The sequence below is a fragment of the Rhinolophus sinicus genome, chromosome 9, assembly GCF_057876585.1.
Source record: "Rhinolophus sinicus isolate RSI-liver-muscle chromosome 9, RSI-T2T, whole genome shotgun sequence".
Lineage (NCBI taxonomy): Eukaryota > Metazoa > Chordata > Mammalia > Chiroptera > Rhinolophidae > Rhinolophus > Rhinolophus sinicus.
The window spans coordinates 20,108,966-20,132,858 of record NC_142509.1 but is presented as its reverse complement, the minus strand read 5'-3'; the positions used below and the strand labels follow the sequence as shown (position 1 = coordinate 20,132,858).

General features: G+C 47.8%; 1 long non-coding RNA gene across 1 annotated transcript; it reads left to right on the top strand.

Moving 5' to 3' along the window:
- Nucleotides 1–18,728: 18,728 nt before the first annotated feature.
- LOC141569258 (uncharacterized) lies at nt 18,729–19,468 on the top strand. The gene is made up of 2 exons (XR_016022452.1): nt 18,729–18,960; nt 19,073–19,468. It is a non-coding gene; the product is annotated as an uncharacterized LOC141569258 (long non-coding RNA).
- Nucleotides 19,469–23,893: the final 4,425 nt, after the last annotated feature.

The window sequence follows — 23,893 nt, the reverse complement described above, 5'->3', positions numbered from 1 at the left end:
GAAGTCAATTCCTAAAATAAAGAAGCACACTACACTCTCCACTGGTAAATGTGAAGGCTACCAAAGCCTTTTTGTTTTTACTAATCACTAAATCAAATCTGATCTCTATGAACATTGTAAATGCATCACATGATTGAAATGTTTGCTGAGTGTTTCTCCTCTGAATATGCCACTGAGTGTATTGCTGGAAAACTCCGTGGGGCTCAAGAAGCCCCTTTTTATGCCATTTCTCAGACCAAACCCTATAAGTGCTTGAAAGCGAATCAACTCTCATCTGAGAGGTTGGACAGGATGTTTACTGTGCATTTACTTTTACAACATCTTCACCCACTGGTGGTGAAGGCGCCTTCCACAGATGGAGTCTCGTCCTGGTACTGAGATGTTACAGTAACAGTTACATGTAGCAGAATCACAGTGTCTGAGAACCTCGCCATGGATGTGTGAGTAGAGACAGTGTCCTGCTTAGCTGCACAACCACTAGTTTCTCAGTGGTTTGACCTGGAGAAGGTGTTTGACCTGTGACCAGAAGGGGGCGCTGTGGGACTGCCCTGTGGTCTCTGCGCAGCTGTTCAGTGAGGGGCATTCATTCAAAGGAGCCTTGGCCTGGGGGGTGGGCCCTGTGCTCCCTGATGGGAACTCAGCACCTTTGTTCTCTCAGGCCTGGCATTGTCCCCTGAGCAGAGATGTTTGTGTGGTCGCAACAGGTGCCACCTCCCAGGGCTTTCCCAGGGGTGAAGCCAGCCTCCAACCTCCTCAGTCTGGGGTGTGAGCTGAGCTCCAGCACCAGGGCTCAGGGAGGGGCTGGGCAGTCAGTGGATGGACACACATTTGCATGGACAGCCCCTCCTCTGGCAGAGGGTGGAGAAGAAAAGGAGGCCTGGGGCAGCCCAGCCCCACTGTGGGCTCAGGGCTGTGTGCACCATGGCCTGGACTCCTGTCCTCCTCGTGCTCCTCTCTCATTGCGCAGGTGGGGACATGCCTCGGGGACCAGAGCAGCCCTCTGGCCTGTGTCTCTTTCTCTGTGTAATTTCCTGAAAACTTGTACCCTGGTCCCTGCCCCTCTCCCATTATGTCTGTATTTGCAGGTTCCCTCTCCCAGCCTGTGCTGACTCAGCCGCCCTCCCTCTCTGCATCTCTGGGAGCATCAGCCAGACTCACCTGCACCCTGAGCAGTGGCTTCAGTGTTTGCAGCTATGTTATATCCTGGTTCCAGCAGAAGCCAGGGAGCCCTCCCCGGTATCTCCTGAGTTTCTACTCAGACTCCATTAAGCACCAGGGATCTGGGGTCCCCAGCCGCTTCTCTGGATCCAAAGACGCCTCGGCCAATGCAGGGCTTCTGCTCATCTCTGGGCTGCAGCCTGAGGACGAGGCTGACTATTACTGTGCTGCAGATCATGGCAGTGGGAGCAGCTATAGTTACTCACAGTGACTCAGATGACAAGGAAGTGAGACAAAAACCTCTGGGCCCACAGACCAGGCCTCAGAGACTCTATTTTTTAACAACTTCTGTGGAGACAAGTGTAGGGGAGACTTCTTTGTGGTCAGACTTGTCCTTGAGGAAGAACGACTAACACACAGTTATGTCTGTACATGAGCCAGCACAGGGTGTCCAGGGGACTCACAGGCTGATGGGGTAGAGAGACAACTGCCCATGCCCACAGGGCGGAGTAAGTTTACAGGAATGAATTCTGTGTTTGCAGCTTTAAATGAAGACCAAGATAATCATGTACATGTACAAATGAACACTGTAAAGTGTGAATCTTGTGTTACTGGTGATACGTCCACGGCTGATACGGGAACACTCACCCTGGTCCCAGACGTACCTCCTCTCCCTCTGGACCCGCCTACACATCTGACTGGATCCAGACACTGCAGACTCCCACTGACATTCCCTCTCACCGTCCCTCTTCTCTCCTCTGAGGCGGCGTCCCTCACCTTCCTGATCTCTCCATCTGGTTCCTCAGGTCTTCACTCCAGCTACACGTTAGGTTTTCAGAGAAAATGACAAGTTCTTCCTGTAGATTCCATCCCCCAGGCACCACCTCTAGGGAGGAGGATTAGCAGCCATTAGACCAGCACCAAATCCCTTCTTAATCTGATTCTTCCTTTGATCTCTACATTCTATTTCTCTACTCCCCACTGCCCTCAGTCAATCTCTTTAATTTGCCAACACAACTACTCATTTTTTCTAAAAATGTATTTGCATCCAGCCTGTTCAGTATTTGCACACAGGCCCTATTGATCATTTGTTTTTCCTCCTTCAGAATTACTGAGGCCCGGCCCACGGTCAGTGTCGATGTCATAAGCAAAGGAAGGATTGGCTGCAAAATTCAACACACACCAGCTTTTATCTTGTTCTGCGAATATTTATTTCCTAAGAACATTATGACTAACTCGCCATTCGCACAGTTTACTGAGATTACTGATGCCCCATACATTAGCCCTCTTCCAAAATATAAGTAAACTCTTTCCAGGTCACCCCCAGCGAGGCATCTGTGGGCCACAGGGCACTGTGGGGCATGGCTGTGATGTCAGGGGAAGGGACTATAGGCTCACCCTGTCCTTTGCTTCCTGAGACCTAAGACCCCACCGCTGAGGGTCGTGTGTCTGCAGGATGAAAATGGACAGATTATCTCACTCCACAAAACCTGGATCTGACTAAGTGGAATTGTTATCAGAGCTAATCTGTTGCAATTCCTCTTTTCTGCCTAAATTTCCCTGGATACACTGCCCCCCACCCCCAATCTCTCTCCTCTCTCTGAGTGGACATGGTCTGGACTCTGTAATTTCCAGGCTTCTCTGTCTCTCCAGAATCAGGGCTTGGCCTCTGCTGACCCTGGCGTCCTCAGGGTCAGTGTCTCAGGAGGCAGAGTCTCCCTCAGCGGGAAACACCAGTGACATGAGTGTAACTTGGGTCCCGTTATCAGGCCACCAGGAAATGCCCTGAACACCTGCTGTGCTGGGATGAGTTGATGCTCAGCATCCCAGGACGAGTCTCTGCTCCGTCAGCAGCTCAGCCCCCTGACCACGTCTGGCTCCAGGCAGCACACGGGGCTCATTGTTGCATTTATTCTGGGATCGCAGCCTCGGTGCTGCTCACACGGTGCTCACAGTTCAAGGACACACAAGACACAACCTCCCCTGTGCTCTCAGGGCTGGGATGTCACTCATTCAATCACCACCAGTGACACTTTCGGCCAGACTGGACCTTTGCTCAAAAGTCCTCTGTCCCAACCCAGAGCCACGGGGACTGTGACCTCAGGGGCATAGTACCCTCTTGTCTCCCCTTCTCCACGGCACAGATGTGACCCTTTTCACACGAACGTCTGAGTCCTATTGGCTTTGCGGTGATAGGATAGCTTACGTCTAACCATTGGTTCGCTGAAAGGACAGCTACTTCATCTTGCAAAGGCTGGACACTAGAATAAGGGGTACAGCTACGCCCAAAGCAGCATCGCTCAGTCATTGAATTCGCCTTTCTCGTAGGGCTAATATGCTACACATCCTGTCCTTTCCTGCTCAGATCTCCAGAAATCCTTTTTCTTTGATTATTTCACTGCAGTCCTTCCACTCTTCATGGCCTCTACCATCATGCTTTTGTAATTCCATGAGAGGCCTGTCTCTGTAGTTATCAGAAGAGGCTCCTGGATGCATTGGGAACCCAGTCATTACTTTCCTATGTGCACGTCCAGATATCTGTGATATCAGAGATATGACTCCAAAACTCATTTTAGAAAGGAATTAGGTATCATACGCAACAAAGAATAGAATGTATAGCTTTCTGTTGTTATTGAGACATTTTTCTAAAATTAATTTTCTGTTTCCATGGCACATAGATGTTTAATAAGTATACTACCACTTGTGGTTTCCTTTTTAGAATGGCATAATGACTGGGTTTTAAAATCAACCTTGTTGAGGCGGAATTTATAAAAAGTAACATACATGCATTTAAGTGCACAGTTAGGTAAGTACCGGTAGTGACTAATCTATAAGCCTGGCCTGAGAACCCGGCCAGCCTATAGCGTAAATCCAACTCTGAGTCCGAATGTAAGAGAACTCCTGTGCCTCGGCCTGAATCCAGCCAGGCAGAGAAAGGGGTGCTCCATTCCACAGCCTGGTTGCGATATTCAGGCCTTTAACCAATTGGACGAGGCCACCCGTATTGGAGAGGACATTCTAAGTCTGCGTAATGTTATACAGCTATTGTCATACACCTGATAGTGCTTGACTGATGTTCAGCCTTCACTTTGGTATCTTGTAACTTACACACTATGTTAGAAATTTAACAATACATAAACACTATTGTATAAAGTCACTGTATGTTCTGTGACACAAGAAGAGAAAAAGAGAAGGAAAAAGTTATATTCATTCATGATACACACATACATATATTCAAAACAAAATAGGGAAAACACATTCATGACAATCACAGCCCTCACTACTGGAATTTGTAACGACTTTCTTCTGCTCCCCATTCTGTGTCCCCTTTGCCTTCGGTAAGCACCTCAGCTGAGCTGGGCCTTTACCTGGTGTAATCGCACAAACATTCATTCCCGGAAGCTCTGGACATCAAATGGGAAACATGTCTTTTCACCCTTCTTGCTCATTCTGAGAAATCTATTCACATACATTTTCCTTACATTTCCTGTCACCAGTTTTCCAAGCATGCTCCTTTCAAGGTCATTACCATCCAGTCAAACCATTGATCACAGTCCCTGACTCTGTGTATCATCATATATCTGGATTTTTTTTTTTTTTTTGAAGCAAAAAGTACAGGCAGATTTACTTCTCACAATTTTACCCACTGGGAGGATTTCTGTTCACCACTGTGCTCAGAGGTGTCCCGAAGAGGGAGCAGAGTGATGCAGCTGTGCTTCCTGGGTGGTGTGTGTGCATCGTGAAGAACAAGCTCATGGACCTCGTGACTGGAATGGAGAAAAAGGTATGTCAATCACTGCACAGCAGGGACCAGGGGATGTGCTCATGGCTCAAACAACGGAGCCACGTGTGCTACAGCAGCTGCAACTGGAGTCACCACCTAGTTAACCTCACGATAACCCCCTGTCGTTCTCCAGGATCCCTGTGTCCTCTGCACAGGCCAGTCCAGATGATTGGGAATGTGCTGGGAATCACCAAATCAGCACCTTTCAAGTCTTTGATGACGGCACTAATGTCTGGAATTCCACCAGGACTGTGGTATTTCTTTTTGATTAGTGTTTTTCTGAGTAGACCTGGGTCCAGTGGTTTCCACGTGGCCTTTGCTGTCATAATAGCCTCCCCATCCATAGGTCACGGACCTGTGTGGGAAATCTATCCATGGCTGAGTACATTTATTCCAATTATGCATTCTGGACCTGAGAAGATAGCAGCAGAATGAGACTGGGGACCCACCGGGCCCACTGTGAGACAGTTTTGAGCTAAAACCACATTGACAGCCTGACCTCGTAAGTCTCTACTCTGACTGGAAGACGACAGTTATAGTTTTGGTTTCCTGAAATTAGGGTTAGTTCAGAGCCAGTGTCCACTAGTCCCCGAGTGTTCTGATTATGTCTTTTTCCACATTGCACAGTTACCCTGATCAAAGGTTGTAGGTCCCCTTAGGGGAACCTGGAGACAAATTAATAGGACAATGTTTAGCAGGGTACTGGAGTCCTACATCGATTGGTCCTGGCCCACTCTTCTCTGAAGTGCTTCTGGGATTGTAAACTAGCTCAAGTCTTGGAATTGGCTGAGGGACCTTGGCTTTCTCTTTTAATGGTTCAAGTTAGACTTCAGTGCACTCGACTTCTAAGTTTTCTCCTTAGAGAGATCAAGTAAGAATTTAGTGGGATTCCCATCTGTCTCACTTCTGGAAACACCATGATCAACTAGCCAATGCCAAAGTGCTACAGGAGTCAGACCTGTCTGATTGCTGCTTTGATCTGCTGTCGTCTACCACAACCATGCCCACCATGCTTTTGGCGGTTAGGTGCTGTCCTATTAGGGGTCCATTGGCCCCCAATATCCAAGGATCCAGTTCCCTCCTTTGCATTCAGGTTTCTCAGTTTTGTGACCACACATTCCCCTGTGAGTTCTGGCCAACACAGAGAGACACCACCGAAATTGTGAAGGATGCCAAGTCTCCCTGACAAATTTATTTCTCATAGTGGTGGTGAACAGTACGTCTTCTGGACCCTCCCAGTGAAGGTGAATAGGTCTGAAATAAAAAATACACTTTAACATTGCAATCTCTCTAACTTTTGAAGCCCTTCCTATATGTTAACCAAGGTATGGCTGCCTTTTCCAATTCACTCAAAATGGGCCACCTTTTGGTCCATGTTTCAGGCCCAACTAATGAAGTTGTCTGAGCCGTTCTTAACTCCATATTCTGAAACATTAAATGCAGAATGTCTGCTGAATGAGCCCAGGTCAATAAATTAGCCTGATCTGACTTCATGTTCCTTCCATCATTATCTCACACCTTTAGTATCTATTCCCACACATTTTCCCCAGGTTTCTGTTTGTATAAATTAGGAATCTGGAGTAATTCTTTGAGAGCATCACACAGTCCTCTGGGTTACACTTTGCATGTAACCTTTAGGGGCCTCTTGGGACTTGAGTCTAATAATAGATGTAGAAGGAAAGAAGGTGGTCTTGGTGGGTCCTGAGGAGAATCACCGTGTTTTTCATGGGTGCTGCCTTAAGGGAGGTCATCACTGTTTCCTCAAGGAATTCAGGTTTACTCCCTTCAGATTGAGGTAGAGAGGCCTCTACCTTTGGATTGTGAACCATTTCTCCTGCAGGTAAGGACACTCTTACACTTTCAAGGAAGACTCATCAGAATTTAGGGACTGCATGTCACCAGTATGATGATGGTCTTCTCCCACTTTCCCACTCCAACTTGCAGGAAGCTCTTTCTTACTAACCGTGCCCTCACTTTAACGTTAGTCACACGGAAAGACAGGGAGTTCAACTTAACTATTATTTCAACCAGTGGTAAGATGAGGTTTCCATTTGATTTTCAGCAATCTTATCCCTGCTGCTATAGGCGCTAAGGGTCTCTTCCAGGGCATACATAGGACCTGTCATATCATTTCTGGGGCACTTGAGCAGGGAATCAGAAACACTGGGAAACTCCTTTTCTTGCATCTCTTTGTCCAGGGACATAAGGATCCACCAGCCAATCTCACTAGATTTGTTACTTTTCCAAAGATAGTAAAAAATAGTTACTCAGCTCCTAGTTTCCTACAAATGATGGAGTAGAAATATCCAATGGACATAGACTGCAGATCTCTGTTGCCAGACCAAGCCATGGACTGACTCTCATGCTCTCTTTACTGATAGAAATAGAGATAATAGAGAAACCTGCATCTTAAACACAATCAGATTAGAGAAGCCGTAGAAATATTTTTAAAAACATATCCTTAAAATTCTATTCCTCTAAAAGCACTGCCAGTTATAAAATCTGCATTAACCAGCCATCTCAAGAGAAATAAAACCAACAGGATGGATTAAAGGTTGATGATAGATAGATAGATAGACAGATAGATAGATAGATAGATAGATTTATGAGGAAATTGCTTACAAGTTTATGAAGACTGAGAACGTCCAAGATCTGCAGTTGGCAAGGTGGACACACAAGCAATCAGATTGATGCTGGGAGAGGCGAGTCCCAGGAGTGGGGACTGAAACTCTGGGCTAAGAAAGTTCTTGGCTTCACATAGGAAAGAACTCAAACATGAACAGACATAGAGTTTAAAGTGAAAGTAAGGATATTTAGCACAGTGTCAGAAAAGCAAGGCCACCCCACAGACAGAGGTGATTTCTAATCGCTCGTGGAAGAGACACTCCCTCCATCCCCTGGGCTACGGTTGATATATGTTTTCTGTTTGCATGGAAATTTTTTTGGTGTGGGAGAGAGGAGGAAAGAAGAATAATGTTAGGTTTATCTGTAACTTCTGTAAAATGCAAGAAGCATAGGGGCAGGTTTATCTTTAACATTTTGTAAGGCACAACGTGTGTCATGTTTGTAGTAGGCTTAACTACAGCAATGGTCGTAATGGACTCTCTTTGCTTAACAGCCTTTGGATGGCTTGTTCTGTGGGACTGATGAACGTTCGCCTGAGTTCTGTGCCTTGGAGTGTACAGGCAGTGGGCTTGGAATGCAACCTCCTATTTCCTTCTTCTGTAAAAATAGTCCTCATGCCTCTTCCATGTATTTAAGATGGTGTAAGTCTCAGTGCGAATTTGTGTCTAAAGGCAGGAAGAGTGATGTCTCAGCCAAAGCCAGTCAGGCAGATAAAGTTCTCTCTTGCTCAGCTTTTTTTGTTCTATCCAGGTCTTCCATTGATTGGTTGGGACCAACCACTTTAGAGAGGCAACATGCCCTAATCAGTCCACATATATAAATGTTAATTTAGTCCAAAACATTCTTGTAGACACACCATGAATAATGTTTGAGCCAATCTGTGAGCACCTCATGGCTCCTCAGTCACACATGGCTTTCATGAGAAACATTAAGAGCAGAGGACGGCTCCCAAGTGCCTTTACTTGTTCCATCCAGACTTCTGTCAGACACATGCCCTGCGCCTTCTCTCCCTCCTCTCCTCCCAGAATGTGTTTCCTCTCCCTGAGACTCCCATTTCCTGTTGTGTTTGGGACACTTTACCTGCTGGGTCTGACTCTGGTCCCACGATCTCCAGCTTCATCATGGGAAGGCTGTGGGTGCCTCATGGTCCCTGAGAAGGGTCGTCTACGGGAGAAGATAGACTTTCTCATTGATAAGTTTGGCCTTTCTGAATAGTTTTCTTGTGGTGATGTTATCAAGGGCTCCTCCACGTTAGGGGTCAATAGTGGGGAGTATAGAGAGGTTTATGGCACGGACAGAGGTCTTCACTCACACTGGGAGTAGGGCAGACACACGAGTGAACCGAGCTTCATGTGGCTCCTAAATGATGCTGCTGCGGTTGATCAGGTTCGGTCCTTTGTCCTGCTCCATCAAACACAGGACCCTGTGAGGGGCGTCTTCCCTGTGGCCCCTTCCGCAGGTTATTCTGAACGGCTGAAGATACTTCTGGACAAGTCAATGTTGAAGAGGCCCCTGGCTGAATGGGAGCTGAGCTGCGTTACCTAGGTGGGATCCTGATGCAGGTTCCCCTGTCCTTCCTCTGAGAGGACAGGGTGGGGTGTTTGGATCAGGCTGTGATGAAGGCACCTGTGTGCTTTCAGGTGCTGCTCCCAACTCAGACGTGGCTGTATCTGCACTCTGGGCAGCAGGGGGCGCTGTGGGCACAGGAGACCCTCTGAGAACCTGTCCTAGCTCCCTGCATGGAGGCCTCAGCTCAGTGTTTACTAGGACCCACCAGGTGTGACCTCCTAGTGTTCCTGAGGGCCTTCGGTCAGCTGGTGTCCACATGGGGCTGGGACAGCCCTACCTCTCTTGGAATTTGGGTGACATAAGAGACATAGACTTGGGACAGCTCTGGCTCTGTTGTGAGTCCTCAGCAGGCTTGAGTGTGACCCTTCATGGGCTGGACACTTCTCCTTCTCACCCTCCTCACTCACTGTCCAGGTGGCATAAGACACATGTGTGAGAAAATGCTTTTATCAAACGTTTGTTAATGATCGCGGTAGATTCATATGAAAATACAAATGTCCTGTTGAAATGGGCAAGAGACATGAACAAACAGTTCTTAGTGGAAAATATAAACATGGCCAATAAACAAATGGAAACAGTCCCCGACAACACAAGTTATCAAGAAAGGAGATTGCAACTACAACGACATAGAAATATGGACCACACATAACACTGGACTTCATCAAAGTTTAAATCCCCTGCTCTTTGAAAGACACTGTTAAGAGAATGACCAGACAAGTGACAGACTGAGAGAATATATACGCAAATCATAACTATAGTAAAGGACTTGTATCTATAATATATGAAGAACTCATACAACTCAATAGTTAGAAGGTAATGCCATTAAATTAGGGCAGACACTACACCAAAGATGTACATGGTGGAAATAAACACATGAGAAGATTTTCAGCATCATGAAATAGTATGGGAATGCAAATTAAAACCAAAAAACTTGCAACAGATATATGAAAGTAGGTGAAAGTAAAAAGTCTGACCATACACCGTTTTGGCTGGGTTGTGGTCCCAAAACTCGCACAAACTGCTGGTGGGAGTGGGAATTTGATAAACTGCTTTGGAAAACAGTCTGTCATTTTCTAAAGAGGTTAAACATATGCCTTCCTTATGATTCAGCCATTATATTTGTCTAAAAAAAAATAAAGAGCACATCAGTGCAAAGACTTGTACACCGATGTGTATGGCAGCTTTATTCATTTGTAATAGACATAAATTTATATATTAAGAGTTACATTAATTAAGAAATCAAATGTTCATGCTATTAATAGTTATATATTAACACATTTATTTATAATATAGGTAACCCTTTATGTGTAATAGCCCCAATATGGGAACAGCCCAATTTCCTGTTCACAGTGAATGGATAAACACGCAGAGGAATAGCCGTATAATGGGACACTATTTAGGAAGGCCCAATCTGTATATACGTGCAAAACATGGCTAGACCTCAAAAGATTATGCTAAGTGAAGGAAGTCAGCAAAACAGAAAAAATAAGATTCAGTTTATATGAAATTCTATGCATCATACACTGTCTTATAATGACAAAATGCAGATCAGGGATTGCCTAGGGATTGGGGAGGTGGTGGCAGGAGGGAGTGATTACAAAGGGGGCATTTAAGTGTGACAGATATACTATTACTACCTTGGCTGTGGTGATAAACTCACGGGTGCACACATGTGAGAAGTAACCACATTCTACAGTCAATTATGGGCAGATGATTGTATGAAAATTGTCCCTCACTGAAGTTGTACTAAATATATCTGGGTCTCTTCCTTATGAGAGAAAGTTCTTTACAGTGTGGCTCCGATGACTGTTACCTGGCCAGCAGCTTTATACCATCAGGCCACAGCAATGGTCACCTTTATGTTCTGCCATCTGCTCCACAAACCGACTCTGTTTCATGTTGCTGAGTATTTGTAAACTCTGCTAAACTTCTAAGATCCGAGCCTATTTTCTCGGAATACTGAGCACTTTGTTTGTTCACCAGCAGGAACCCCGCGCCCTTTCTAGACCTAGATCTCCAGTTGCCTCCTTCCTGTGTCTGCTCAGTCCTTAATCCCAGAGCCCTCGGCGTTTTCACTGCAGGTACTTCTGTCTCGTCCAGTGGTCATATTTTCCACCACTCTTACTCCTGGTAGTCTAGGAATTCCCTCCATGGAAATGGTGGTTTGTTAATATCAGTTCCCTTGGGACAGAGCAGGGGTTATGGCGCCTGGATGTTGGAGGAATGACAGTGACCCAGCCATGAGGCCTAAATTACTACCATGATTGCCACTAAGAGACTGAAGTTTGACCAGTGTGCAGCAGGGGGCGCCGTGGGCATCCCCCAGGGTTTGACAATGGTACCCCTACTGTTTAATCCCCCCAAACTCCCCAGGCCTGGGGCCCTGGTGCCTGTGTTTGCTGAAGAGGACTCAGCAGCTGTGTCCTCTCTGGGCTGGGGAGTTTGTCCTGCTCACAGGTCTGAGTAAGGTCTCAACAGCTGCTTCCTTCCTAGTCTCTCCCAGGGGACAAACTCTGAGACTTACCCTCAGACTCGATCTGCGTAAAGAACTAAGTTCAGACTTCAGTTGTGGTCAGGGTGGTGCAGGTTCTCCAGCAGGGGAAACTCATTTGTGTGAGCAGCCCCTCCTCTTTCAGGCCAGTGGAGAAGATAAAAGAAGCGTGGAGCAACAGAACCCCAGCTCCGGGTTACAGTGGGGCTGTGTGCACTATGGCCTGGACCCCGGTCCTCTTCGTCCTCCTCTCTCAATGCACAGGTATGGACAGGCCTCGGGGACCAGGGCATCCTCCAGCTTCACTCCCACCTTGCTAGAATCCTGAGAAAGTTTCCCTGTTCTTGGCCTAGAAGCCATAAGTATCTGTGTTTGCAGGTTCCCTCTCCCAGCCTGTGCTGACTCAGCCGCCCTCCCTCTCTGCATCTCCGGGAGCATCAGCCAGACTCACCTGCACCCTTAGCAGTGGCTCTGTTGTCGCGGGCTACTACGTATTCTGGTACCAGCAGAAGCCAGGGAGCCGTCTCCAGTATCTGCTGCGGTTTAAATCAGACTCAGATAAACAACAGGGCTATGGGGTCCCCAGCTGCTTCTCTGGATCCAAAGACACCTCGGCCAATGCAGGGCTTCTGCTCATCTCTAGGCTGCAGCCTGAGGACGAGGCTGACTATTACTGTGCTACATGGCACAGCAATAGTGGTACTTACACAGTGCTCCAGACCCATGGGGAAGTGAGACTAAAACCCAGGCTGTGCTCTTCCTACCTTGGGCTGTCACCACTGCTGTGCCTTGAATCAAGTCCAACTCAGGGTGACATCTATTGTCCTTCCTTTGTCACCACCTCTTCCTAGGACCCCTGGATGTGCAAATGTTTTCTCATTTTCCTTAGGTAAAGAGTTCATTCATTGATTACTGATACCTTCTCAGGCTGATCATGTCTACGCAGGCGTAAAACAGTTCTTAGGGCTACGTACCCCTCCTGGGGAACGATGGACCAGGAAGGAGGTGGTGGACCCCACCCATGCCCAGCCCGGGGTCTTACCTGACTCAGATGTGGGTGGTATGAATGCTTCTGCTCAGTCCCTGGGTCCAGCATGCCCCTCGCTCATTCCCTAGGGACCAGATCCAAGTGTGAGGTCATCTTCCTGTACATCTGCTCATTGTCACCTGTCTCTGGGACCTTTCTGTCCGTCCTGAGGCTCAGAGGAAGCAGGGCTCGGTGGCTCCAGGAACATTGAGCAAACGGTCTTCTCCACAGTGACATGTGACTGTGCGTGACCTCACTGTGACCACCGGTAAATGAGGCTCAGGCTCCCACACCACTGAGGCAGGTTCTGTAAGAGCCGCCTCTTCCTCATTTCAAGGTGACCTGAGGTTCATGCCAAGATGCCAGTGAGGCTAAGGACACTCAGGGTTTGTGGTCACTCAGATGAAAGAACATCCATCCAAGAAAAACTTGAAGACGGATCAGACAAATGTGGAGGGAGCTGTTTCCCTACGCAATGGTGTCAGGAACCCAGCTCTTGGGACACACCTGCCTTGGTCTGTGGTCCTGCCCTGCTCACCCTTCTCTCTGCACAGGTGAGGAGCTGAGGGGTTTCTGGAGGTGGCTCATCAGAAGCACCTTCCCTGTTCCTCTTTTCTGTCCCCTAGTACAGGGTCGGCCCTTTGTACTGGCTTCAAATGCTACTCAGAGTGAAGCAGCCACCTGTAGGTGACTCCAACTCTCTCTCAGGATGACCTGACCTGTGGTGGCCTGGACAGCCATCTGGGCCTCCCCCAGTGACCTAACTCCCCTGTGTCTGCAGGTGCCGTGAACACGGCTCCCAGTCACGTCCATGCATCTCCCCTGAGCAGCTGCTGACTCTCCCCCATCACATCACCTGCACATCCTCTCACCCACTTCATTTAGTTCAGACAGAGCCTCTCAGTAGGGCTGGCTTCTCCAGGGCCCCAAATACATCCTGCTGCTCCCGGCCCAGCCCGTGTCTGCTTCTCATGAGGCTCAGGTGAGGGTAGAAGGGCTGAGGACCAGCTGAGCCCATTCTTGTACATTTCACCATGAAAGCCCGATGGGTGGGGACACCATGTGACATTGTTGTGGTGTTTGCATTTGCAGGTGCTGCCAAATGAGGACAATCGTCCCTCTGAATCTGTGTGTTTGGGAGCTTGGACCAGCTGAGCCTTTCTGTGGAGAGGAGATTCCTCTCTTGTATTGGGGACAGTTTGTGTGGAAGGAATGGTCACTTGACCCTGTGATGCTGAGATTATGTTAATTATGACAGAGTTCCCTCACCCTTACATATGCTGTGGAATAATGCTTAAAGAATAGATTTGATCTCTTACATGCTACCAATGATTGTAAGGTTTCTGGGTTCTAAATTTAAAAAAAAAATGACAGTACACCTCCTATAAGCCACTGTTCTCATGTCTTGAGCAGCCTGTCATCCTGCAGTGCAAGGCTCACGGGACCCCTGGGGAGTGTGGGGCTCCCGTAGGAGGGGTTTATGCATTTGGCATAAAACCCCCACAGGGACTGTCACTTGATTGAGACACTGTCCTGTGTGGCCTCGGGCTGTTACTGTCCTTATCAGGGGGGAAACTTCCCTCCACAACTGTCATTTGTCCTGGACTGAGGGACGCAGATGGAATTAGTACAGGAGTTAATGGAAAACAGCCTTGACTTTGTTCCTCAGCCAAGGGAGTTGGGAAGAATGGAAGAGACTTGGGGTTCTCTATGACCTTGACCCCTGAGACAAGGGCCCGGTAAAGAAAAGCAGATTTTCACCCAGGGCTGTGATAATTGTTCAAAATGGTGCAATTTATCTTCTGGATGGTGGAATAATTTATCTGCTGAGAATTATAATATAGGTGACATATTACACATTATAGATAGTAAATTATAATTAGAAATCACATGGTCATTTTTTATGTAGAAATCAGAAAGCTGCTAATATAATAAGAACTGAATTGGCCTAGAAGTGTGGAGGGGAGAGTTTTAGAATAGTGTCCTCATCTGCATAGGTGCTTAGATCTTCTGGGAATCTCCTGAATAAAAAATGTCACCATCAGAGTCCCTGACGCACTGGGATAATCAGAGTGGGTGGAGCAGACTGATTAGGGACGTCAGGTAAGTAACTGGCTCTGACCTAGATTTAGATGTCAAACTGCAGTGCATCTGAGTTTTAACCCGCAGCCTGCGGTTCAGTGGTCACCTTCCTGTTGCAGCTCGGGGCAGGCACACGCCGTTCCACCCCTTCCCTGTGTCCTCTGTGGACATCTTCCTCCAGCTGTCCCCTAATGTCCCCTTGCCAGTCCCTGTGTCCCGAGTTCTGTCACAGAACTTCCCGCAGAACTCAGTCTCCCTCATGCAGAGTGAGGACAGCCACAGCAGGGATTAGAAATCTTCCAGCACAGGGAGTGAAGTCACAAGCCGGTCCCCGTGGTCCCTGCTGGACACCCAGGCCCTGCTCTGTCCCCACAGCAGCCTCATGGTGTCCAGGCTCCTCTCCCTCCTGCTCTGGAAGAGTCAGTATCCGCACCTTCTATGTTGTCTTCTGTGAAGGTCTGTGTCCCCTCAGTGAGTTCCTGTCACACTCAGCCCCCAGAGAGAGTCCCCTCCCTGAGCTCCCCGAGGAGACGGATCCACTCTGCTCTGCTCGTGGCATTGTGTCCTCAGGCAAACAACGGCCCTCACAGTCTCCTGGGTCAGGATTCCCAGTGCTACCCGCTGGTCCACCTGGCTGAGTTCCTGAGCCTTCGGGTTCAAAGTCAGGAGAGGGGTTTCGGCATCAGGGAAGCTGGGGCCTGATGTGCTGGGTAAACCCTGAGCCTCGTCCAGGGAAAGTGGGTGAAGAAGGTCCATGGATGTGACTTTCCTACAGCTGACAACACTCTGTGCCATGGGGACTCTGATGAGGGTTTTCCTGGGTCCACAGGGACTGCCTGTGTCCTCCTCTCCTCTCCTACATGATGGAACTTGTCAACAGTCCAGGGTGTAGGTATAGGGCTGGGGACTCACAGGGAGCAGAAACTACCCGGATTTGATTAAAACGACTTCAGCCCCTGATGCTGTGGAGAAGGCCCAGACTCAGACTGCACCTTCTCCTGCACAGGGAGCAGCAGACACACTGGGGGTTCCCATAGCAAGGGCTCCCGGGGAGAACCCCAGTGTGTGCAGTTAGCACAGCACTGATTGACCTTCGGGTTCCCAGCCTGATTTTCTCAGCTCTGGGATTGTCAGCTCGGTCTCCTTGACCAGCTCTGGGCTCCAGACTGAGGACGAGACAGATGATCACTGTCACACAGCTGGCTTTAACCTCCATGTCACCAAAAGCTATTGCTCCCTGGTGAAGTGAGGTCACGACCTGCCCTCCACTCCTGTGTGACCCGTCCCTCCTCTATCCCTGCCTGTGACCTGCACCCGCTCAGGCTGTGTCTTCCTCTGACACTTGCTACTAATAGCAGAGGACGGGGTCAGTGAAAATAAGTCCTTTTCTTACTGGTCTCCCCGTACAAACGCAATCAGTTTGATTTCAGAAGGAAAAACAGTTGCCCACACATGGTGGGTGTGGATGAGGATGGGGTGGAAGGAGAGCAGAAGTCCAGCTTGTGTCATCGGGAGGATCCAGTTCCATCTCTGCCAGACCCCATGGATCCCCCTCCTGCTGGACCTGGATTTGCTGGTCATTCCCTGAGCTGTGAATCTTCAGGAGAGATAGGTTCACGTCTTTCTCTTCAGTTATATTCCCTCTCTGGTTCATTTTTATTGATGGCATTGAGTACATTTTAGTTATTTTGAATCTAGAGCCTTATGGTCCCAGCCGCTATTATAATAAATAACCTCCATTTTATACCACCATTTCCGTGAAGTCCTGCTTTTGCTCAGGTCAATATGTTTAGCATTTGCCAATGAAATGAATCAGGGCCTAGGATGTGAGATAACAGGATGTGGGGGCCCCATAAGCAGAATTGGAGGAAGAATCAAAGCAAGGTGGAGTATTTTCAGGGCGATTAATGGCAATGTGTATTTTACTGTAATTTTTTTTAAAATTTAAACATCTTGTGTACTTATTGATCACACCTCACATATAAGTGTGTGTAATATATACAGATACGTGACATTGTGATTTATGATCAGAAATATAAGTTTGGTCTTTATTCCATTTCTGGGACTGAGCCCCTGAAACCCATGACTTTCTGCAGTGATGAGAGCTGTAAGAGTCTTTTGTTTGTTAATGAGATGACTTTGGGACTTCCCTTAGGTTGGGAGCTAGTTGCCAGGAGAACCAACCATGTGATTAGAGGATTGGAATTTTCAGTCATAGTCTCCTGACATTTGGAGAGGTAAGAGGTGTTGGGGGTTAAATGACTATTCAATGGCCAATGATTCAATCAATTGTGCCTGTGTAATTAAGTCTCCATGAAAACTCAAATAACCTGGGCACTGAAAGCTTCAGGGTAGGTGAACACTCAGCAGTGCTAGAGTGTAGCAACACTGGAAATTGGGGTCACACTTTCCCCGAAGTTCACGCCATGCATCTCTTCCATCTGGCTATTTCTGAGTTATATCTTTTCATAATCAGCCATTGAGTTTGTAAGTAAAATGTTCCTCCGAGTTCTGTGAGCCCCTGCAGTAAATTAATCTTACCCAAGGGGGGTGGGGAGGAACCGTTGGAACCTTCCATCTATAGCTGATCAGAAGTAAAGGTGATAGATAACCTGGATTTGTGTGACTGGCTTCTGAAGTTGGGGTGGGGTTGGGAGAATGGGGGCCAGTCTTGTGGGACTGAACCCGTAACCTGTGGAATCTGATGCTGCCTCCAGGTAGATAGTGACAGAACTGAGTTGAATCAGAGGGAGCCCAGCTGCTGTTGCAGAATTGCTTGCTGGTGTGAGGTCACCTCCAGCCACAACTACACACATTGAAATTGGTGTCCACACTTTAAACATACAATACTTTTTATCTAACCTCTCAGAGGCACATTTGGTTTAAGAAAAGCAGAAGTTAACAAGAATCGTTCTAACATGCATTGAGCCTCTCAAACACAGATGATGAGAAATTAAAGAATCATGCAAATGTTATCAAACAATGTATTAGCAAGGGCAGGTCTGAGATGGTGTCATTGGAAGACACTGAGCTCACCTCTCCCAGGAACACAATGAATGTACACCTACATTTAGGGCAATTTCTCCCGAGACAAAACTGAGGAAGAATTGAGCAGCTTCTGCACAACAAAGGAGAGAGAGGGACTTCATAGAGAAGGCTGGGGACTGGGAAAGCAGTGGGATCTGAGGGGAGTCTTCAGGGTTGGAGGAGGAGGTGAGCGCCATTGTTTCCATTTCCTCTCCACCTGGAGAGCTCAGCTGGGAGCTTGACGCAGGTGCTCTGGACACTGTGTAAGGCCTCAGTGGAGGGTTCCTGGACACCCCACTGGAACCTCACTCCCGCAAGAACAACGGGGCCTCAGTGCACACACTCCTGCACCAGGCTACCTGCCCTGAGCCCACACCTACAGGCCAGCTGGCATCACAGGTGATGCAGTGTCTGCCCTGACCCCAACGAGCCCGTCACAGCACAGAGCACAGTATACACAGAGGTCACTTCTGCACAAGTCCACATGTTCAAACTGGGAGAGATAACTATTTCATCTAATTCATAACAAATGCAGTAACAAATAGAGTAAGTCAAACAAAATGAGAAGACAGAGGAATATGCGCCAAATGAAGAAACAGGGAAAGAAAAAATAAACTTCACAGCCAAGGGAGATGGGGACAGACACCCCTGTAATCTGAGTACAGCATAAAGACAGCCCTGAGGTGATGAGGCTACCTCAGGGGTCACATGTCCTCTTCTTAAGGCAGATGAACAAGGGACAGATCAGTGGGGAGGCAGGAGCTGTCTCTGATGGGCTCTAGTCACCATATCACGAAGATATGTCTGTGTCTGGGCACCAGGGGGTGCAAAGGGCCCATTTCTGAGGGACTGGGGTGATCAGAGCTGGGACCAGCCACCTGGCACTGCCTGGTGCCCTCTGCTCAGTGCTCACAGCTGTGACCTCCCCACACCCTGGGCCCCACACAGCCCCTCCCCTGCCCACACCCCTGACATCTTCAGGCAGAGAGGCCTGACTCAGGGCCCAGTGAAGGATCAGAAAGCTGGGGGTCTCATTTGCATGAGTGGACCCTCCCTCTCTCAGAGTATGAAGAGGGGAAGGGAGACATTTGGGGGAAGCTCTGCTTCAGCTGTGGGGCCACAGAAGGCAGGACTCGGTGATCATCTCCACCATGGCCTGGTCCCCTCTCCTCCTCATTCTCATCGCTCACTGCACAGGTGACTGGATACGGGGACAGGGGAAGGGACCCTGGGAAGACACATGAGGCCCTGCTTCCTCCCCTTGTCTCTAGACCCAGAATCACTATCTCTGTGTCTCTCCCTCTTCCAGGATCCTGGGCCCAGTCTGTGCTGACTCAGCCGCCCTCCGTGTCTGGGGCCCCGGGACAGAGTGTCACCATCTCCTGCACTGGAAGCAGCTCCAACATTGGGGGATATTATGTGCAGTGGTACCAACAGCTTCCAGGATCGGCCCCCAAACTCCTCATCTATGGTAATAGGAATAGATCCTCAGGGGTCTCTGACCGATTCTCTGGCTCCAAATCTGGCATCTCGGCCTCCCTGACCATCAGTGGGCTCCAGGCTGAGGACGAGGCCGATTATTACTGTGAGACCTATGACAAAAGTCTCAGTGCTCGCACAGTGCTCCAGGCCTGTGGGGAAGTGAGACAAAAACCTGCTGTCCCCCCTGTAATGGGGCTTTTCTGAGTAAACCCCACTCCTCTGACATCAGCTCCTTCTTCTTTTGTTTGGTTTAAAAGTTAGGTCTCAAACCCACCCCAGAAAACTTTAGACAGTGTGTCCTTGTCCTGACAAGTTCCGCCACCAAAGACTGCCTTTGGTGGCCTCACATTGTCAGATTTTCTCAAACTGAACAGAAATTCCTGGGTGCTGGGACAGGCTGCCCTAGGGACAGAGTCCATGTGGGGTGTGTTAGTGCCAGGGCAACACAACATAATACACAGACTGGGCGGCTTAACCAACAGAAATGTATGTTCTCACGGTGCTGAGGGCTGGAAGTACAATTGGCGGATTGGCTTCTGAGGTCTCTCTCCTTCGCTTACAGGCGGCTGCATTCTCCCTGAGGCCTCACATGGCCTGTTCTCTGTATGCACTAACCCTGGTTTCTCTTCCTCGTTTTATAAAAACACCAGCCCTACTTGATTAGGGCACAACCCTCATAACCTCGGTGACCTTAATTACCACCCACCAGGCCTGATCTCCAAAGACAGTCACGTTGGGGGTTGGGGTTTGGACATAGGAATTTGGAGGAGACACAGTTCAGTCCGTATCAAGGGTCAGGACAGCACAAGGGACACAAGATCCAGGTGTGTCTGACTCAGTATAGTCGACTGTCCAGACAATGTGTGTCCATACCATTTACTGAACACTTACTATGTGCTTGACTTGGTTCTAGGTACTAAGGATACTTTGTGGAAAACATAGGGATGTTTCCTATGTTTTCAGAGAACAGACATTGTCTGGGAGGAAAGAGGACAATCAAGCCACAATATTGTGTCCAGGGTTTATGTCCCACATGGGGACAAAATGTCTCTATAGTCACAGGTATCACATCCACACAACACCCCTCCCCCACCCAACAATCAGAAAGAGAAAGACTTGCCCTCCCTGACCCATTGATCAGGAATCCTGGTATTCAGGATACTGGAGCAAATTGAGACAGGTTAGTTAGCGTATCATTAGGTAGACAGGGCGGTCCCTGGTGGAATAAACAAAGACAGCCATATCCTAAAACTCCAGGTTTTGAAATCACTCCTTCACTCCAGGATGAAATGAAACAGTGTGTTGAAGTTAATCATAAAATTCCTTTTGGCCAAACAAAGGGAACAGATCTGACAGGTAGGAATAGGTTATTCTGCTAATCCCCTTAGGAGGGGCTACAGAACAAACCCGGTAGACGAATTCCATTAAAAAACACCAGCTCTGACTTATTTCGCTCAGCATTACACTCTCAAGATCCATCCATGTTGTCACAAATGTTCCTATATCATCTTTTCTTACCGCCGCATAGTATTCCATTGTGTATATATACCAAAACTTCTTTATCCATTCATCTATCGAAGGACATTTTGTTTGTTTCCATGTCTTGGCCACCGTAAATAAAGCTGCAATGAACATTGGAGCACACTTGTCTTTATGGATAAATGTTTTCAGGTTTTTTGGGGAGTTACCCAGGAGAGGGATTGCTGGGTAATACGGTAATTCTATTTGTAATTTTTTGAGGAACCTCCACACTGCCTTCCATAACAGCTGCACCAGTCTGCGTTCCCACCAACAGTGTATGAGGGTTCCTTTTTCTCCACAGCCTCTCCAACACTTGTTACTATTTGTCTTGTTGATGATAGCCATTCTGAATGGGGTGAGATGGATAAGACAGACAGAAAAATGAGAGAACCATAAGATTTCACTGATATGTGGTATATAAACGAAAAACAACAAAAGAACAAGACAAACAAATGAGAAACAAAAACTCATAGACACAGACAATAGTTAGTGGTTACCAGAGGGTAAGGGGGGTGGTAGGTGAGGGTAAAGGTGATCAAATGCATGGTGATGGAAGGAGAACTGACTCTGGGTGGTGAACACACAATGGGATTTATAGATGATGTAATACAGAATTGTACACCTGAAATCTATGTAACTTTAATAAGAATTGTCACCCCAATAAAGACTTAATTAAAAAAAAAAGAACTCCCAGTGTTGGCCACTTGCCCACTACTCCAGGGTACTGCTCCTTCACTTGTCACCCTGTTGGATGAGGACAAGTTTCTGGGGTCAAAACACAAATCTTCCGCTTACAGTCTCCATGTGAGGGCTTCTGCTCCCAAACCAAAGACACTGCCCCTCCCTTCTGTCACCTCTGTGTCATTGCTGACAACTTCACAGGATCCTGGTCACAGGGAGTGAGCTGAGCGTCAGCCTATCCTGATTCCGCTGTGACTCTGCCCCTCTGGGATGCAAAGTCGTGTAGTAAAGCCCCAGCTGAGCTCTCCTTGTTTTCCCCACTTTGGACATAGATGTAAGGAGTACTCTGCATGTTAGCAAATAGAACTCTTGTTTGAAAGATTTGCTTTCAACACCAGGGAGTGTTTGGGCTGAGAACAGGAGCTTTGGGAGGCCTGTGCGGTTGGTGAACATGGACTTGGAGGAGGGAAGATATGAACAGGTCCTGAGCCAAGGTCAGATGCCACCATCATGACAGGAACCTCTGAGCTCTCAGCATGTGGTCCTGACACACTGCGGGAGGAAACGATGCAGTTACTGCAATGGGACATCCATCCCTCAGTCCATGATGGGCAGCAGGCATCAGCACGGGCCTTCAGGGATAAAAGCACAGCCCCAAGCAGCTCTTATCTGGGACAAGCAGTCACCCACAAAGCAGAGGGAGCTGCTCTCTGCTCCTCCTGCAGGGGGAGCTCTTGGGCCCTGGTCCTTCTGCCATGTGCAGCTCCCTTCCCATCATCACTTCACCACTGGCTCCTAATCGCCACCTGGACCTTCTCGATGAGAGAGGGTATCGTGAGCCTTGGTGCCTTGTGACAGGGGAGACAGTGTGTAGGAATGACACACATCAGGGCCCTGCTAGTAACTATGACCTCCCAGCTTATGCATGGTGATGTGTGTAATAAATACTATGTTCTTGGTCATATTTTAGATTGTATTTCTAACAAGTATGTTGTCATTGTATTTTAGCTTATAGTTTCCACGGACGATAATATTTTTCTGTTTTCAGATATTTTAATTATCCTTTGTCATTTTTCCTTTTGTACTAAATTTGAGATCCTCTCATTCTTTTCAAAAGTTTATATAAGTGTGTATATAGGTGCATTATGTGTGTATGAATACACATACGTGGTGTGATCAACAACTATGGTGAACGCAGCTGCTGAGTGCCGTCCAACAGAAAGGCAGGGTTCTGCAACGTGGGAAGGAGCACGTGGAACCTTAGTAACAGTGTGTGACCAGTTTCATCTTGTTTGGTCTCGTCAGTGAGGTGTGAGCTACAGTTGAGAGAAGGTGTGTTTTAAAGTGTGCTGTAAATCATCCTCCATCATGACAAGGCTCTGCGTCACACATCACATCTGGCCTATGGCAATTTCTGTTTAATGAAAACATTATGGTGTGTCCTCATCCACCTCATTCACCGAATCTGGCACCGTGTCTCTTCCCCAAAGTCAAAATGACCACGAAAGGTAAATGTTTTCAACCGATTCAGGACATCGAGGCAGCCACGACAGCACAACTAGAGACACTCATGAAAGAGGACTTCAGAACTGCTTCAGAAAGTGGCAAGAACGATGGGATAAGTGCTCAAAGCAGGGGGCTTATTTTAAGGGGGGTTAATGGCAATGTGTCTTTTACTGTAACATATTTTTTAATTGAAACATTCACTGTGCTTTTTGACTACACCTCACATACATACAAGTGTGTCTAATATATACACATATTTGATATTGTGATTTACGATAAGAAATACATACTTAGTTTTTATTCCATTTCTGTCACTGAGCTCCTAAACCCCTTGGAGTTTCCTAAGTGATGAGAGCTATGAAAGAGTCTTCTGTTTTTTAATGCGATGCCTTAGGGCCTCACCTCAGGTTGGGAGATATTTGCCAGGAGAACCAACCATGTGATTACAGGGTTGGAACTTTCAGTCATGGGCTCCTGACCTCTGGGATGGGGAGCGAGGCTGGAGGTGAAATGGCTTGTCAATGGCCAATGAGTCAATCAATTGTGCCTATGTAATGAAGCCTCCATGAAAACCCAAATAACCTGGGCACTGAAAGCTTCAGGGTAGGTGAGCACTGGAGGTGCTGGAGACTAGCTCCACTGGAAGGGGCATGGAAGCTCCGCACACTTTGCCCGCAGCTTCCCCTGTGCATGTCTTCCATATGGGTATTTCTCAGTGATATCCTTTCATAATCAGCCACTGATCTGTAAGTAAAATGTTCCTCTGAGTTCTGTGGGCCCCTGTAACAAATTAATCTTACCCAAGGAGTGTGGGGAGGAACCGTTGGAACCTTCCACCTATAGCTGATCAGAAGTAAAGGTGATAGATAACCTGGATTTGTGTGAGTGGCTTCTGAATTTGGGGTGGGGTTGGGAGAATGGGGGCCAGTCTTGTGGGACT